Source organism: Schistocerca serialis, chromosome 4 (genome assembly GCF_023864345.2).
Source record: "Schistocerca serialis cubense isolate TAMUIC-IGC-003099 chromosome 4, iqSchSeri2.2, whole genome shotgun sequence".
NCBI lineage: Eukaryota > Metazoa > Arthropoda > Insecta > Orthoptera > Acrididae > Schistocerca > Schistocerca serialis.
In genome coordinates, this window is record NC_064641.1 from 863,339,344 (window position 1) to 863,355,901 (window position 16,558).

Genomic DNA, 16,558 nt, shown 5'->3' on the forward strand with positions numbered 1-16,558 from the left:
AGAATTAGCTAAATTACTGTTATTAATACTTTACACTCAACTGATCACTCTCTCTCTTGATTAATCTTCACACTTACACTTGCTACAGCTAGGAATTTTTGCTTATTCATTCTTCAGTCTTAATATTTCTGCTTCTGAATGTAAACTAGTTTCCTATTTGGCGAATAGTCCATATTTATAATGCTATGTATTGAAGCTTCTCTGTACAAGGAAACAATAGGATATTTGTATCTTTTCTTGAACAAATGCCAGACAGAATAACGTATCGAGATCACTAGAATGGCCACAACTTTTCTTGTAGGTATGTGTTAGCCATCTATGTTCCAGACAGAAGTGTATAAAATGTGATGACGTGGACATGCGTGCTACATAGGAAGGTGCAACTACTCGATAACTCAATTCAGTTGAGTTGACTGACGAAAGATATGAACGAATAGCGTGCAGGCTGACTGGTGAGGGCGGCACAAGTGGCAATGTGGACAGCTCCTGCAAGGGGAGGCTGTGTGCCCCGTGTGCCCCCCATATGTATCTGGCACTGGTCCCTACCTAATTTTAGTATAACTTGGAATAATCTGTAATGAGCTACAGGTAGGACTGTGTCAAGCTACCACTGGGCAGTACTGTATTTATTCGAATCTAAGCAGCACTTTTTTTCCAGTTTTTGTAATCCAAAAAACCGCCTGCGGCTTAGAATCGAGTGCAAAGTAGGCAGAAGTTCCAAAAAATGTTGGTAGGTGCCACCACAACTACTTATGCCATTGAATATATGCAGCGCTACACAGGCATGCTTTGCAGGCACATAGATAAATACTGCCACCAAAACCTCTGCGTCAGTAAATAAATTTTAAAAAAAAGGTGGAAGACGAGCTTTTTTCTCTGCCCCGAGTTTCGACCACTGCATTTTCATACATTATCCAATGAAGTAAAGACAAATTCCGTATTGTTCGTCTTCGAATGTAGTAGCATTTCAGTGTACTACGAAAATCCGACTGGCAAGACTGTTCGGGATGTTTGTCAATATGGCCAACTCTACATTCTGAATTTTTTCCTACCTGTGAGAAGAGATGGTTGCTGATAGTAACTTTTATGAATTGTGAATCACGTGCAGTATTCTCTTTACCATAAGAATAATACAAATACGAGGGCAGTTCGATAAGTAATGCAACACATTTCTTTTCTTGGCCAATTTTGGTTGAAAAAACCGGAAATTTCTTGTGGAATATTTTCAAACATTCCCGCTTTGTCTCGTATAGTTTCATTGACTTCCGACAGGTGGCAGCGCTGTACGGAGCTGTTAAAATGGCGTCTGTAACGGATGTGCGTTGCAAACAACGGGCAGTGATCGAGTTTCTTTTGGCGGAAAACCAGGGCATCTCAGATATTCATAGGCACTTGCAGAATGTCTACGGTGATCTGGCAGTGGAAAAAAGCACGGTGAGTCATTGGGCAAAGCGTGTGTCATCATCGCCGCAAGGTCAAGCAAGACTGTCTGATCTCCCGCATGCGGGCCGGCCGTGCACAGCTGTGACTCCTGCAATGGCGGAGCGTGCAAACACACTCGTTTGAGATTATCGACGGATCACCATCAAACAACTCAGTGCTCAACTTGTCATCTCTGTTGGTAGTGCTGTCACAATTGTTCACCAGTTGGGATATTCAAAGGTTTGTTCCCGCTGGGTCCCTCGTTGTCTAACCGAACACCATAAAGAGCAAAGGAGAACCATCTGTGCGGAATTGCTTGCTCGTCATGTGGCTGAGGGTGACAATTTCTTGTCAAAGATTGTTACAGGTGATGAAACATGGGTTCATCACTTCGAACCTGAAACAAAACAGCAATCAATGGAGTGGCGCCACACCCACTCCCCTACCAGGAAAAAGTTTAAAGCCATACCCTCAGCTGGTAAAGTCATGGTTACAGTCTTCTGGGACGCTGAAGGGGTTATTCTGTTCGATGTCCTTCCCCATGGTCAAACGATCAACTCTGAAGTGTATTGTGCTACTCTTCAGAAATTGAAGAAACGACTTCAGCGTGTTTGTAGGCACAAAAATCTGAACGAACTTCTCCTTCTTCATGACAACGCAAGACCTCACACAAGTCTTCGCACCCGAGAGGAGTTCACAAAACTTCAGTGGACTGTTCTTCCTCATGCACCCTACAGCCCCGATCTCGCACCGTCGGATTTCCATATGTTTGGCCCAATGAAGGACGCAATCCGTGGGAGGCATTACGCGGATGATGAAGAAGTTATTGATGCAGTACGACGTTGGCTCTGACATTGACCAGTGGAATGGTACCGTGCAGGCATACAGGCCCTCATTTCAAGGTGGCGTAAGGCCGTAGCATTGAATGGAGATTACGTTGAAAAATAGTGTTGTGTAGCTAAAAGATTGGGGAATAACCTGGTGTATTTCAATGCTGAATAAAACAACCACTGTTTCAGAAAAAAATGTGTTGCATTACTTATTGAACTGCCCTTGTATAAACATTTTGCCATGTATCCTTTCATGTTTGCTGCTATCTCATTTAAATCCTGTCTGCCTAATAAACTGCGATACTATAGTGAGACAACAGCAAATGCTGAAGAATATACATATCATGTCATGTTTATATTCGTATTATTCTTATGCCTAATAGTGATACAGTCAGAAATGAAGCACAGCAACTGATGATTTTTAAATATAAGATGTCTCTAAGTTCCGTGCATAATGTAATGTACTAAAGAGGCATATACAAAGATTTTCAAACGGAGAAAAATTTTCGCTAAACTCTCATTCAGATCATTTTCTATCATACACAGTCTATTATTTGATTCTTGTTGATCATTATCAAAGAAAGCAGCAGTGTAAGTAACAGCAAATAGCAGTCTCTTGCTATCGTTTCACCAATGAGACGATTCCTCTCTCTTTTTTTAAATTGTAAGTGGTGGTAGTGCGCACAAAAGACGGTCATGCCGCGAGTGACAACAGGTCATAAACTCTCATTATCAGAATGTGACAAGCAATGCATGACACAGTACAGTAATGCATTTTCAGCTTAGAGTGATGTAAACACCTATAACAAAGAGAACAGCTCTTATCAGATCAAAGAAATTAAGCAATCAATTCAAACCAGACGAAACAGGCGAAAAAGGAAGGGTACCCATATAAATACAGATGGAGCGCCTGACGCATAGCAATGGCTACCTGATAAAGCTTAACTGCTAAGCTTATGACTCGAATCAAATAACTGTAGCTGCATCATCACTCATCCGACCTAAATTGTGTCTCATATTACAATGGACCAACTTTGTTTCGATTTGGAGGTGCGGCCTAAAACTTCTCTCTCCCCTTGAATTTTGAGTCTCAAATTTCACGTGCGGCTTAGATTCGGGAATTTTTTTACATCTCGTCTGGGCAGAAGTCACCATTTGCAAGCCTTCACCGGTTTGGTACATTGGAGTGGGGTGAGTCTGTCTCACATTATTATCAATGTGATATGTATTTGAAGCTAATAAAGCATTGTTTCTCAGTCATCAGTGTATCTGCTGGGGCCCACTGGCCCATGACCAGACCAGTAACCCTAGAGAGTGTTGCTGGCATTCATCATTCATCACTTGTTCCTGCCCTGGAACACGAAGAAGACACTGTCTCACCATTCTGTATGAGTGTCACAGTGTCTACACACACATTTGAGTGAAATCTGGGGTCGATCAGAGGATTTATTGTGGAACAGCATGTGATGCTGGTACTTACGACACATGTGATGCTGCACCAGCACCTCAACCAACTGCAGTTGTAGCGTCCTGGTCAGTGGCTGATTTCACTGGGAAGTCCATTATTACCACTGTCACAACCACTCTTCAATCCAATGTTACAGAGGATGGCCACCGGGTTCATCATTTCTGCAAGCTGAGGAGCACACACACTGGTGTTGATCTTGTGTCACCTGTGGTTGAATTACTGGATTTGCCACATTCCATACGGATACCTCCACTCCTGGAGATTTCCAAGCCTACACAGGATGCTCTGGATCCATCACTGTCATTACTGGAGATCCCAGACATCTCTCAGGAGTCTTCCATCATGATATCAGCCAGCTCTCGGCTGTTTCTGCCACATCATCTTCACCCACAAATCCACATTCTGGTTCAAGAGGGGAGCAGTTTAGCAGCACTACCAGACATGTAAATGAAAGATACAGACATATCCATGTATGTAACACTGTACACATCCAATAAGGGCACCTCTGGTAGGGAGGTCACTGATACTGCAGGGCAGTCATGTGAAATTCTGCAGTGAATATAAATAAGGGCACAAGGCTATGCTAGATGCTATTATCTAACTCTGCCTCTACAAAGTAACCCATGACTCATGCTGCTGTTTACCTGGACTGGACTGGACTTTAGTTTGCATGGTGACTTCTGTGTTTGCCGAATTACTGAATAACTAGAGTGATGGACCTGTTACCTGTGCTCCCATAAGCTGTCAAAACATTTCTGTATAGTGCTTCTGTTTGATGAGCATGTCGTTTTCACCATAATAAGACTTGTTAGGAAGTGGTCATTCTTGGATTTATATTACCCTCAGTCAGTAACAGTTATTGTTTGGTTTTGTGGAATAACAGACAATTTTATCTGTTGTTTCAGAACACTAATTTTGTGTTCAGTAAATGTTTGTTTGCCCTAAAGAGAGTATTACAAAGCTTGCTGTGTTAGTACTGCAAACAACTGAAAGCAAGGGGAAACTAAATTCATTATATCTCCTGAGGACATATAGCTCTCCTGTATGGCTTTAAGATGATAACATCCTCATGGATAAAATTTTCTGGAGTAATATATCTCCCCCACCATTTTCCTCTCCTGATGGCAACTACTCAAGAGGAAGCTATCATCAGCAGAAACAACATTGGTGTTCTGTGGATTGGAGTATGGAATGTTACATACCTTAACTGCATACGAAGGTTAGAGAATTTAATAGAGAGATGGATAGGTCAAAGAGAGATGTAGTTTGTATTAGTGAAGTGTTGGGGCAGGAGGAACAGGACTTGTATCAGATCAGTGAATGTGAAAAGTGGATAATAAACTGTTCGGACAAGAAAAGAGTTGAATTTTTTTTAAAATGTGGTGCTACGGAAGATTGCTGAAGATTAGATTAGATTAACTAATGAAGAAGTACTGAATCAAACTGTGAAAATTTCTACGGTCAGTCTGCTTCTAAATAAGCTTTATAAATAGTGTCATTCTGCTTGTCCATAAACTTACAACATGTTTTATATGTTCTGTACAGTGTTAGAGTCTCATTCTTATTGTGAGCCAGATCATAAGAGTACCATTTCTCCTCAAGTGTTTATGACTAGAGGTAGTTTTCATGAATTGAGCAGAAGAGTACTACAAAATATATCAAATACAAAGTCTCAGATTGCACATTTTAAGCTTACAAGGCAGGCATTCACAGCCAGTTTTTACTTCAGTGAGATTTCCGAGCAGAAAGGCTGTGTCTGATACATAAAACTATTCCCTGAAATTTTGTCAAAGACTGTGGGAGATACCTTTGGAGGTACAACATCATCTGCATCAAGGGCCAGGGGGGCTCTGAATTTATAAAGTTGAATAGAGGGCATTACCATTCATCATTAAAAGTAATCAATTTTCATTCTGTTGGTGCATAGTTGCCCAAAATTACATGGAATTTTATATACCTCCTGTATCACTGGTGGATACTCTCCATTTTTTGTCACTCAAAAGCATTATTTTATATTCTTGGAGTGTCTAAAGATCAACCCCACACTTGGCCAACACTTTCTCAATGCAACCCATGTTGTTGTTGTTGTTGTGGTCTTCAGTCCTGAGACTGGTTTGATGCAGCTCTCCATGCTATTCTATCCTGTGCAAGCTTCTTCATCTCCCAGTACCTACTGCAACCTACATCCTTCTGAATCTGCTTAGTGTATTCATCTCTTGGTCTCCTTCTATGATTTTTACCCTCCACGCTGCCCTCCAATGCTAAATTTGTGATCCCTTGATGCCTCAAAACATGTCCTACCAACCGATCCCTTCTTCTAGTCAAGTTGTGACACAAACTTCTCTTCTCCCCAATCGTATTCAATACCTCCTCATTAGTTATGTGATCTGCCCACCTTATCTTCAGCATTCTTCTGTAGCACCACATTTCGAAAGCTTCCATTCTCTTCTTGTCCATACTAGTTATCGTCCATGTTTCACTTCCATACATGGCTACACTCCATACAAATACTTTCAGAAACGACTTCCTGACACTTAAATCTATACTCAATGTTAACAAATTTCTCTTCTTCAGAAACGATTTCCTTGCCATTGCCAGTCTACATTTTATATCCTCTCTACTTCGACCATCATCAGTTATTTTACTCCCTAAATAGCAAAACTCCTTTACTACTTTAAGTGTCTCATTTCCTAATCTAATTCCCTCAGCATCACCCGATTTAATTTGACTACATTCCATTATCCTCGTTTTGCTTTTGTTGATGTTCATCTTATATCCTCCTTTCAAGACACTGTCCATTCCGTTCAACTGCTCTTCCAAGTCCTTTGCTGTCTCTGACAGAATTACAATGTCATCGGCGAACCTCAAAGTTTTTACTTCTTCTCCATGAATTTTAATACCTACTCTGAATTTTTCTTTTGTTTCCTTTACTGCTTGCTCAATATACAGATTGAATAACATCGGGGAGAGGCTACAACCCTGTCTCACTCCTTTCCCAACCACTGCTTCCCTTTCATGCCCCTCGACTCTTATAACTGCCATCTGGTTTCTGTACAAATTGTAAATAGCCTTTCGCTCCCTGTATTTTACCCCTGCCACATTTAGAATGTGAAAGAGAGTATTCCAGTCAACATTGTCAAAAGCTTTCTCTAAGTCTACAAATGCTAGAAATGTAGGTTTGCCTTTTCTTAATCTTTCTTCTAAGATAAGTCGTAAGGTTAGTATTGCCTCACGTGTTCCAACATTTCTACGGAATCCAAACTGAATGCAACCCATAACCTTCTTAATAAAAGGAAGAAAAACTTTCCAATTGGTGGCTGTTGTTCCTTATTAGACCTGGCTTTCTCTCTTCTTAGAAGGACTGCTCGATCCACCACATTATTGAAGTAACCATTTTGATTGAAAGTCCAGTCATAAGGGAGATATTATGGGTAGCATTGAAAACTACAGGCCAGTTTCACTGCTGTCTTCATTCTCAAAAATAACTCAAGCAATCATGAAACAGAGACTGATAACTTACTCGAACAAATACAATGTGAAACTTCCTGGCAGATTAAAACTGTGTGCCAGACCGAGACTCGAACTTGGGGCCTTTGCCTTTCGCGGGCAAGTGCTCTACCAACTGAGCTACCCAAGCACAACTCACGCCCCATCCTCACAGCTTTACTCTTCCAGTATCATGTCTCCTATCTTCCAAACTTTACAGAAGCTCTCCTACGAAACTTGCAGAACTAGCACTCCTGAAAGAAAGGATATTGCGGAGACATGGCTTAGCCACATCCTTGGGGATGTTTCCAGAATGAGTTTCATATCAGCGCACACTCAGCTGCAGAGTGAAAATCTCATTCTGGAAACATCTCCAAGGCTGTGGCTAAGCCATGTCTCCGCAATATCCTTTCTTTCAGGAGTGCTAGTTCTGCAAGTTTCGCAGGAGAGCTTCTGTAAAGTTTGGAAGGTAGGAGATGTGATACTGGCAGAAGTAAAGCTGTGAGGACGGGGCGTGAGTCATGCTTGGGTAGCTCAGTTGGTAGAGCACTCGCCCGCGAAAGGCAAAGTCCCGAGTTCGAGTCTCGGTCCGGCACACAGTTTTAATCTGCCAGAAAGTTTCATATTGGTGCACACTCCACTGCAGAGTGAAAATCTCATTCTGGAAACATCCCCAAGGCTGTGGCTAAGCCATGTCTCTGCAATATCCTTTCTTTCAGGAGTGCTAGTTCTGCAAGTTTCGCAGGAGAGATTCTGTATAGTTTGGAAGGTAGGAGACGTGATACTGGCAGAAGTAAAGCTGTGAGGATGGGGCGTGAGTCGTGCTTGGGTAGCTCAGTTGGTAGAGCACTTGCCCACGAAAGGCAAAGGTCCCGAGTTCGAGTCTCGGTCTGGCACACAGTTTTAATCTGCCAGGAAGCTTCATATCAGCGCACACTCCGCTGCAGAGTGAAAATCTCATTCTGAAATACAATGTGTTTAACAAAGTACAGTATGGTTCCAGAAGTGGATGAGGTACAATATCGGCTACTGCAGAGTTCGCAAAAGTGGTACGTGAAGCTCTGGATGGGGATGATTGTATTACATACAATTTCTTGACTTATCCACTGCTTTTGACACTGTTGACCAAAAGGTGGAGATTATTTGCACATCTGCTGATGATACATTTTTAGTAAAACAAATGTCAGACAAGAAACACATAAATATAGGTGTTTCTCAAGGTAATGTATTGGGTCCAGTTCTGTTCTTAATATGTACTGTATAAATGACTTTCCAAACAGTGTAAGTCATAGAGAAGAAGTTCTCCTCACCAATGACTACAACATGATAGTCACTGGTAAAACATCAGAATTCCATTTAGACAAAGCAAATGAAACCCTCAAGTATGTTTACATTTGGGCAGTATGCAATTGATTAGTGTTGAAGATAAAAAACAAACAGTATGTACTTCAGGACTGTAGAAATTACAGGGAAGTCATACTGATACCAAACTGTCCCCAAGTATGCGAAAAGATGCTAGAGAGCAGAACCGAGAAAAAATTGGGATAGAAACAGTATGGCTTCAGTCTCAGACACCAACTGTTGACCTCATAATTGCACTGCGCCAGCTCCAGGAGCACCACTATTAATTTGGGGAAGACCTTGTGAAGTCTTTCTTGGTACAGAAAAGGGATTAGATAGCATGTGTAGAAGGAAGAGCTGGAAAGCAAAAGAAAGAAAGAGAGTGGAAAAAGAGACAACAAGCACAGTGGAGGAAATGTACTTTGGGAATCTGAGTTGTGTGAAAGTGGGAAATGAAGGGATAGATTGGATTCAGCAAACAAGTGATGTGTATCAGGATACTGCACTATCACCTCTTCTCTTCATTGTAGTCTTGGTTGAGATAATAACTAAGGTTGCAGAAAAAACTGGAGAAGACAAAATGAAATAATGGTGTTCACAGAAGACCTGATCATCTGGGGAAACAGGGAGGGAGATTCAGGAAAAGCTGGATGCCTGGGAAGAAATTATGAGAGGGCATAGGATGAAATTTAGTGTCAACAAATGTGAAATCCTGGTTACAATCAAAAAGAAAGATAGACCAATTAATGAATAAGGACTGGAGGTTAACAACTGAAGAAGGTGGAAACTGTCAAGTACTTGTGAAGCATGTCAGAGGAAAATGGAAGAAATGAAGAAATGAGAAAGAGATCAGTGAAAGTGGCAGACAGGCAGAAGCATTCCTGCAAAGTGTTAGGAGCCTGCTTTGGAACAAAGATGTCCTTCAAAAAAACCAAAGAAGTAACATACAGAAATTGCTTCAGCCCAATAATAACCTATGTGTCTGAAACATGAGTAATGAAGAAAAAGAGATGTAAGCAGATTACAGATATGTGAAATGAAATTTGTCAGAAGTAGGACAAGAGTAACAGGGAGAGACATAGGGTGAGAAATGAAAGAGCAAGAGAAATAGTGAAAGAGGAACTCTTGCACAGCAGGTTAGAAACATTAAGTCTAAGATGGTAGGGGCACATAAAGAGAATGGAAAAAAGAGGATTTGTAAGAAGATACATGAGATGGAGATAATGGAGATACAAAGGACATGAAATGGAGATGCGTAAGAAATTACCAAGAGGCACACAGATCCTGTCTGGGGCTGGAAACTGTTCAGGATGACGATGATGTACTTCAGCGTAAAAAGAGGAAGTAACTCTGTCACTTTAAGCATAGATTACAAATCTATAGACTGTGGAGCAAACACAAAGTTTTTAGAAATGAACATCAATTGTCAGCTAACATGGAATGAATATACAAAAATACTGGCAAATAGAATGTCACTAACATGTTATGCACTTAGAGTGTTAGCATCAGTTTGTACCAGCCAATGTTTTGTGGCAACATACTATGCCTACATACACTAAGTTCTTAGCTATGGGCTTCTGTTCTGGGGATCAAAGACACAAAACATTGACAAGGTTTTTAAACTGCAGAAAAGGATGATAAGAATAATAACTGAGACAAACATAGTCATACTCATTGTAAAGAGCTGTTTAAAAATTGGACATCCCTACTGCAGTAAGTGAGTACATCTAACAATCTGTGGTGTTTACCAGGGAAAATATCACTAAATACTGCACTAGTAGTTCTATACATAATCATGGAAGAAGAGCCAGTATGATGTTACATTTACCTAGGAAAAACAAACAAGCAAAACAGCATTTTATATCAGAGTATAAAATTGTATAATAAATTGCCAATGGAAGTTAAAAAGGTCATTAAAATATATCTTTTTAAAAAGGCAGTTAAAATGCCCTTCAAAAGTAATGCACATTACACAATTAAAGATAGGTTAGAGGACTCAGAGTAGTGGATAGTAATGTAAGGGACTAACTACAGCACTTAGTTGCATTTCAGTATGAGATTATGATTCACTTTCACAAGGAAATAACATGTCAAGATGCATGATAGTAATGCCTGTTGGCATAGTTTTACAGATGGATAGTGGCACATGGTTGAATATGGAATCCAGAGCTCATGCAAGGTGGACATTGCCATCTTTATAGTCCTACAGTCATTGGCGGGTGTCTTAGTGTTGTGGCAGTAGAGAGTGAAACTATGTTTTATACAGCAAGTAGCCAGAAACAATCCATGTCCTCAGTCTGTGCAGCAATCAAGAATGAAACTATGTTTTATTTGCAAGTTACCTTAAATGAACTGCTTGTAAATCAATGAACATTATACCATAGGGACTTACTCAATGAGGCATTGCAACTGTCAAGACACTGACCTCATATTTGGGAGAACGGAGTTTCTCTGTCTGGCCATCCTGATTTGGGTACTCGGTAGTTTTCCCGAACTGCTACACCAAATACCAGGATGGTTCTTAATCAAGGCCATGGCTGATCACCTGTCCTGTCCCCACAGGCTACCTGTCCTATCCTCATAAAGCATGTTATGTATGCTATGTCTTATATATACTGAGATGACAAAAGTCCTGGAATAGCAATATGCACTTATACAGCTGGTTGTAGTATTGCATTCACAAAGTATAAGAGGGCAGTGCATTGGTGGGGCTGTTGCTCATACTCAGGTGATTCATGTGGAAAAGTTTCTGACACGTTTATGGTCACACAATGTAATTAACAGATTTTGGACGTAGAACAGTAGTTGGAGGTAGATGGACATTCTGTTTCAGAAATCATTAAGGAATATAATATTCTGAGGTCCATAGTACTAAGAATGTGCCGTGAATATGAAATTTCAGGCATTACTTCTCACCACAGACAATGAAGTAGCCAATGGCCTTCATTTAACAATTCAGAGCAGCAGCATTTTCTTAGAGTTGTCAGTACTAACAGACAAGCAACACTGCATAAAATAACCACAGAAGTCAATGTGAGATGTATGACAAACATATATATTAGGATAGTGCAGCAAAATTTGCCATTAATGAGTTATGGTAGCAGATAACCAATTTGAGTGCCTTTGGTAACAGCTTGACACCACCTGCAGCATCTCTTCTGAGCTTGTCATTCTAGATGACTGAAAAGCTGTGACCTGGTCAGATGAGACCCAATTTTAGTTGGTAAGACTTCATAGTATGGTTTGAGTGTGGCACAGACCCCACAAAACCATGGACCCAGTTTGTCACAACAGTGCAATGTGGTGATCACTCCATAATGGATTTGAACGTTGACTGGAAATTGTTATGTTTGGCTACTTGGAGACCATTTACAGCCATTCATGGGGCTTAATGTTCCCAAACATGTCACCGACCCACAATTGTTCATGATTGGCTGGAGGAACATTCTGGCCACTTCGAACAAATGACTTGGCCACTCATATCGCCCAACATGAATCCTATCAAATATTTAAGGACATAATTGAGAGGTCAGTTTGTACACAATTCAGGCACTGGCAACACTTTTGCACTTGTGTGTGGCTATAGCAGCAGCATGGGGACTTCTAACAATTTTTGGGTTCAAGCCAGGTAAAAGGAGGTCCAACACAGTATTAGGAGGTAGTCCATGACTTTTGTTGTCTAAATATATTTTGGCCTATTGACCACCACTGTATTAGATTGACAAATCCTATGTCATTGTGAGATTATACTTGGCTGAATAAAGAAGTAAATAAATAAATATATCATTTAGCTTATCTTACAAATAATCCGGTTTACAAATTTGATTAACCTGATCCATCAAGATTATAATGACATTTCTTTTTTGTCTTGGATGATGGTTGGATCCTAATAGAGGTATTTTTTATTTATTTGGTCCTGTTGGTTACATATTATACAACCACTGTAAAAGTAGTATAGAACAAGTCAACTGATACAATTACAGTAGTACATGAACATTTATACATCACATTGCACAGACATTTGTTTATTTAACAAGAACAATTACATGCATGCAGTATTAAAGCCTGCATTATGCCAAAAACAGTTTGAGTGACTGTTTAAAATAGTATAGTAAGTGATAGTGCATATTTTTATGCTACTGACATATATGCAGGTAAATTTGCTTCCTGGTCATGGTTTGGATTCAATACAAATTTTAACTGCATTTCTTAAGGAGACGTTTAAGTGACTGCTCAAGAGGGTGGGATACATGGGAGTTCACATTTTCTCTTAAGTTTGTTCGATGAGGAATAAATTTAGTTTCCTTTTGAAAAACTGTACATATTTATTTCCTTTTTTATATTGATAGGGAGATTATTGAAGACCTTTATACCCAACTCACTAACTCCCCTACGTACTTTAGTGAGAGTTGCAGAGCCTTGGTGAAAAAATTTTACCTGTCTTGTGTCATGGTTGTGGATATCACAATTTTTCTGAAACAGTTCCCTGTTGTTGGCTACAAGTAACATCAGTGAGTATATATACTGGCCTGTGACGGTAAGTATCCTGAGAGATTTGAAGAGACCTCTACAAGATGCCCCATTAGGGACCCCACTTATTAGCCTCACTGCTCGTTTTTGTATTCTGAAGACTTTTTCAACATCTGCAGCATTTCCCCAGAGGATTATGCCATAGGAGAGAACAGAATGGAAATATGAAAAAGATGACAGCAACATTATTTCTCTGTCCACTAACTGATGGAGAGCTCTTAGTGCAAAGCACAATGAGCTATGTTTCTTGACCAGCTGATCAATTTGTTCTTTCCATCTTAGGTGACTGCCTATCTGGATAACTAGGAATTTTTTACGTGTGGTTTCATTAATTTTGTGATTGTTAACATGTATTTCAGGAACTTTATTTTTTATTTTTTGTCAGAAACTGTATCATATTGGTTTTTGAAAGATTTAAGGTTAGGCTATTCGCAGTGAACCATTTGTGTACTTGAGTAGAGACTGTCATGGCTGTATCCTGCGTTGTGGAGTTGGCTCCTTTTACGAGGATACTTGTATCATCAGCAAACATTACTATTTTTGCTCTGTTATTAATTGTGATTGGTAGATCATTAATGTAGATCATTAATGTGAAGGCCGAGAATTGAGCCCTGTGGGACTCCATGTTGTATATTTCCCCAGTCTGATTTTAATGCTGTACCTGTCCCCCTTAAGGCAACCCTTTGCTTCCTGTTCTGTAAGTATGATTCTATCCAAGTCAAAGATTTGTCTTTAATGCCATAATGTGGAAGCTTTTTTAAAAGTGTGTTGTGATCTACACAATCAAATGCTTTGGAAAGGTCACAAAATATCCCCATTGGATACCTTTTGTAATTTAGTTCACCTAAAATTTCATCTGTTAGGTTAAATATAGCTCTGTCTGTGTAGGAGCCCTTACGAAAGCCATTTTGTGTAGTGTGACTATAAATCCTATCATACACTATTCTCTCAAATACCTTTGAGAACACAGGCAGCAGAGAGATGGGCTGATAGTTGGATATTTCATCCCTTGATCCAATTTTGTGGATTGGCATCACTACTGCATGTTTTAATCTATCTGGGAACACACCAGTTTCCATAGATTGGTTACACAAGTAGCACAATATATAACTGATTAAGTCTGCACATGATTTTAAAATCCTACTTGATATGCCATCGTATCCACAGGAATCTGAGTTTTTGAGTAATTTTATGGTTTCTTTTTTTCAGTTTCTTTAGGGGTTATACTTCTGAAATGAAATGCTACTTTAGATGTTATTTGAATGTGGTGAAGTAGTTCAATAGCTTCTGTGTGAGACTGTTTATTATGGTTCACTGTTTTCTCAGCTGTAGAGAGAAAAAAATTGTTGAGATCTGAGGCTGCAGCTTTGTGTTTATTATTGTCAGGTTTTATGTTCCTATTTGTCTCACTTTTTATGACGTGCCATATGGTTTTTATTTTATTGTTTCAGTTGCAAATTTTTTGTGTAGAGTGCAACTGTTTGGCTTTCTTGATTACACTTGTTAGAATTTTACAGTATTTCTTGTAATGTAACTTTATTGATCAGTGTGTATGTAGTTTTCCTGCCCACCATGTTGTCCCAACTCCCACCCACCCATTTGATAAATGATACATCCAGAGAACACTGGCAACACAGAGATGGGCTGATAGTTGGATATTTGATCCCTTGCTCCACTTTTGTGGATTGGCATCACTACTGCATGTTTTAATCTATCTGGGAACACACTAGTTTCCATAGATTGGTTACACAAGTAGCACAATTATTCTCTTTCTCCAGTGCAAATCAGCTTTTGGGTTAACACTACTGAGATGTCTCAAGAATACATCTCTCAAGCTATCTATAACTAAATTAATAAACACCTCTTACCCACATAGCTTGAGGAGGAATCAGCTGATAGGACATATCCTCTGGCATCAATGAATCATTGGGTTGGTAATAGAGCGAAGTGTGTTTTTGGAGGGGGGGGGCGGGGGGGGGAGGACAGGGGGAGGGAGGGGGGAGGTTTCTGTGGTTGTGGTTGAGGAGAAGGGGGAATTGTGGAGGGAGACTAAGGCTTGGGTACAGTTCGAAAGGATGTCAGTTGCAGCAGTACTGCCAAGGCGAAGAAATTTGCATAGGATAGTGTGGGGAGCTGCATTGAACTATTCTTCAGACTGAGAATAACAACATAAACTGCTAATTACTGATTTGAATCAGATACAGAAAGTGTTTTTCCTGGTATTTTTGATCATGTTACCACCAATGTTTATTGTCTTTCTCTGGTTATCACTGTTCACTGACCGTCCTGCTTTCTAAAATAAATCAGCAACTAGATACACTTTAGCAACTGGCTACTTTTTGAATCTAGTCTTTTGGAGATATTATCACATTTTCATCGATCTTGTATTTGATGTTATTGGTTCCAGCTATCTTTTTGTTCTTCAATGTCTAATCTTTCTTCCATTTTGTATGAAGTTTTCTGTAATACAATGACCTTCAAATTTTTTAGTAAGTGGCCTATCTCTAAGTGTTTATTTCAGTTTAACCTTTTCATATACAAAAATTGGGAATCTGAGACCACCCATAGTATTGTATGGTTCATGAACAAGCTCTCTTTCAGAAACTACCAAACTATTTGTGGACTACAATAATTGGTAGACAGTTGTAAGGTAAATGTGCATTATTGTTAGTGTCATGAAGTAAAATGAGGTATGGCTGCAAGAAGTGCCACTTACCTTGTATAGAGATAAAGTGTAACATTAGACTCAATACTAGGTACATCAATTTCTGTGGCTTTATGTAGCATATTCACAAGATGAATTCCATGTCCTCCATCATCTGGCATCAAATACCATGCCTTGTTCCCTGTTGGATATTGTTACATGTGGTGTTATTTCGTAATCTACTTATAAAGACTTACACAGATCAATGAAGTAATGAAACAGTATCAAATTTAGTTTACTGTCATGGTATTCCATGCATGAGTGAAAGTGTAGACCAGCGCTCAACTTTCAACTAGTACCACAATGCAACCAAAAAAAAAGTTTACTGTGACATTTAACAATTCCTGTGATATTTAACATGATAGTTTTCAGTTCATAACGCCCACTTTAAAGCAAAATATTTTCTTAATTTGTTAGGAAAATTTATACAGGGTGCTTCAAAACTACACCATCAAACTTAGATGGAATGTAGAAGGCACTTGAGGAACAAAATGAGGGTAGGAACCCATGTCTGGAAATGTGACCCTATGATGTTACAGGGAGCTGAAGCTATAGGCACCAGCACCTGTATATGTATGCACATACAGAGTGACTCTGAAATGATGTTACGAACTTCTAGGAATGATAGAGAAGTTAAAGTGTATGAAATTGAGGGAAGGGACCCTGATGTGGGAACGAACGAGTCAAAAGTTATAAGTGAAAATCATTCTGATACCTCAACTGTACAGTTGTTGCTAAGTTTGTAGAGTAGGCAAATTTCAGAGGTCTTAGTATGGG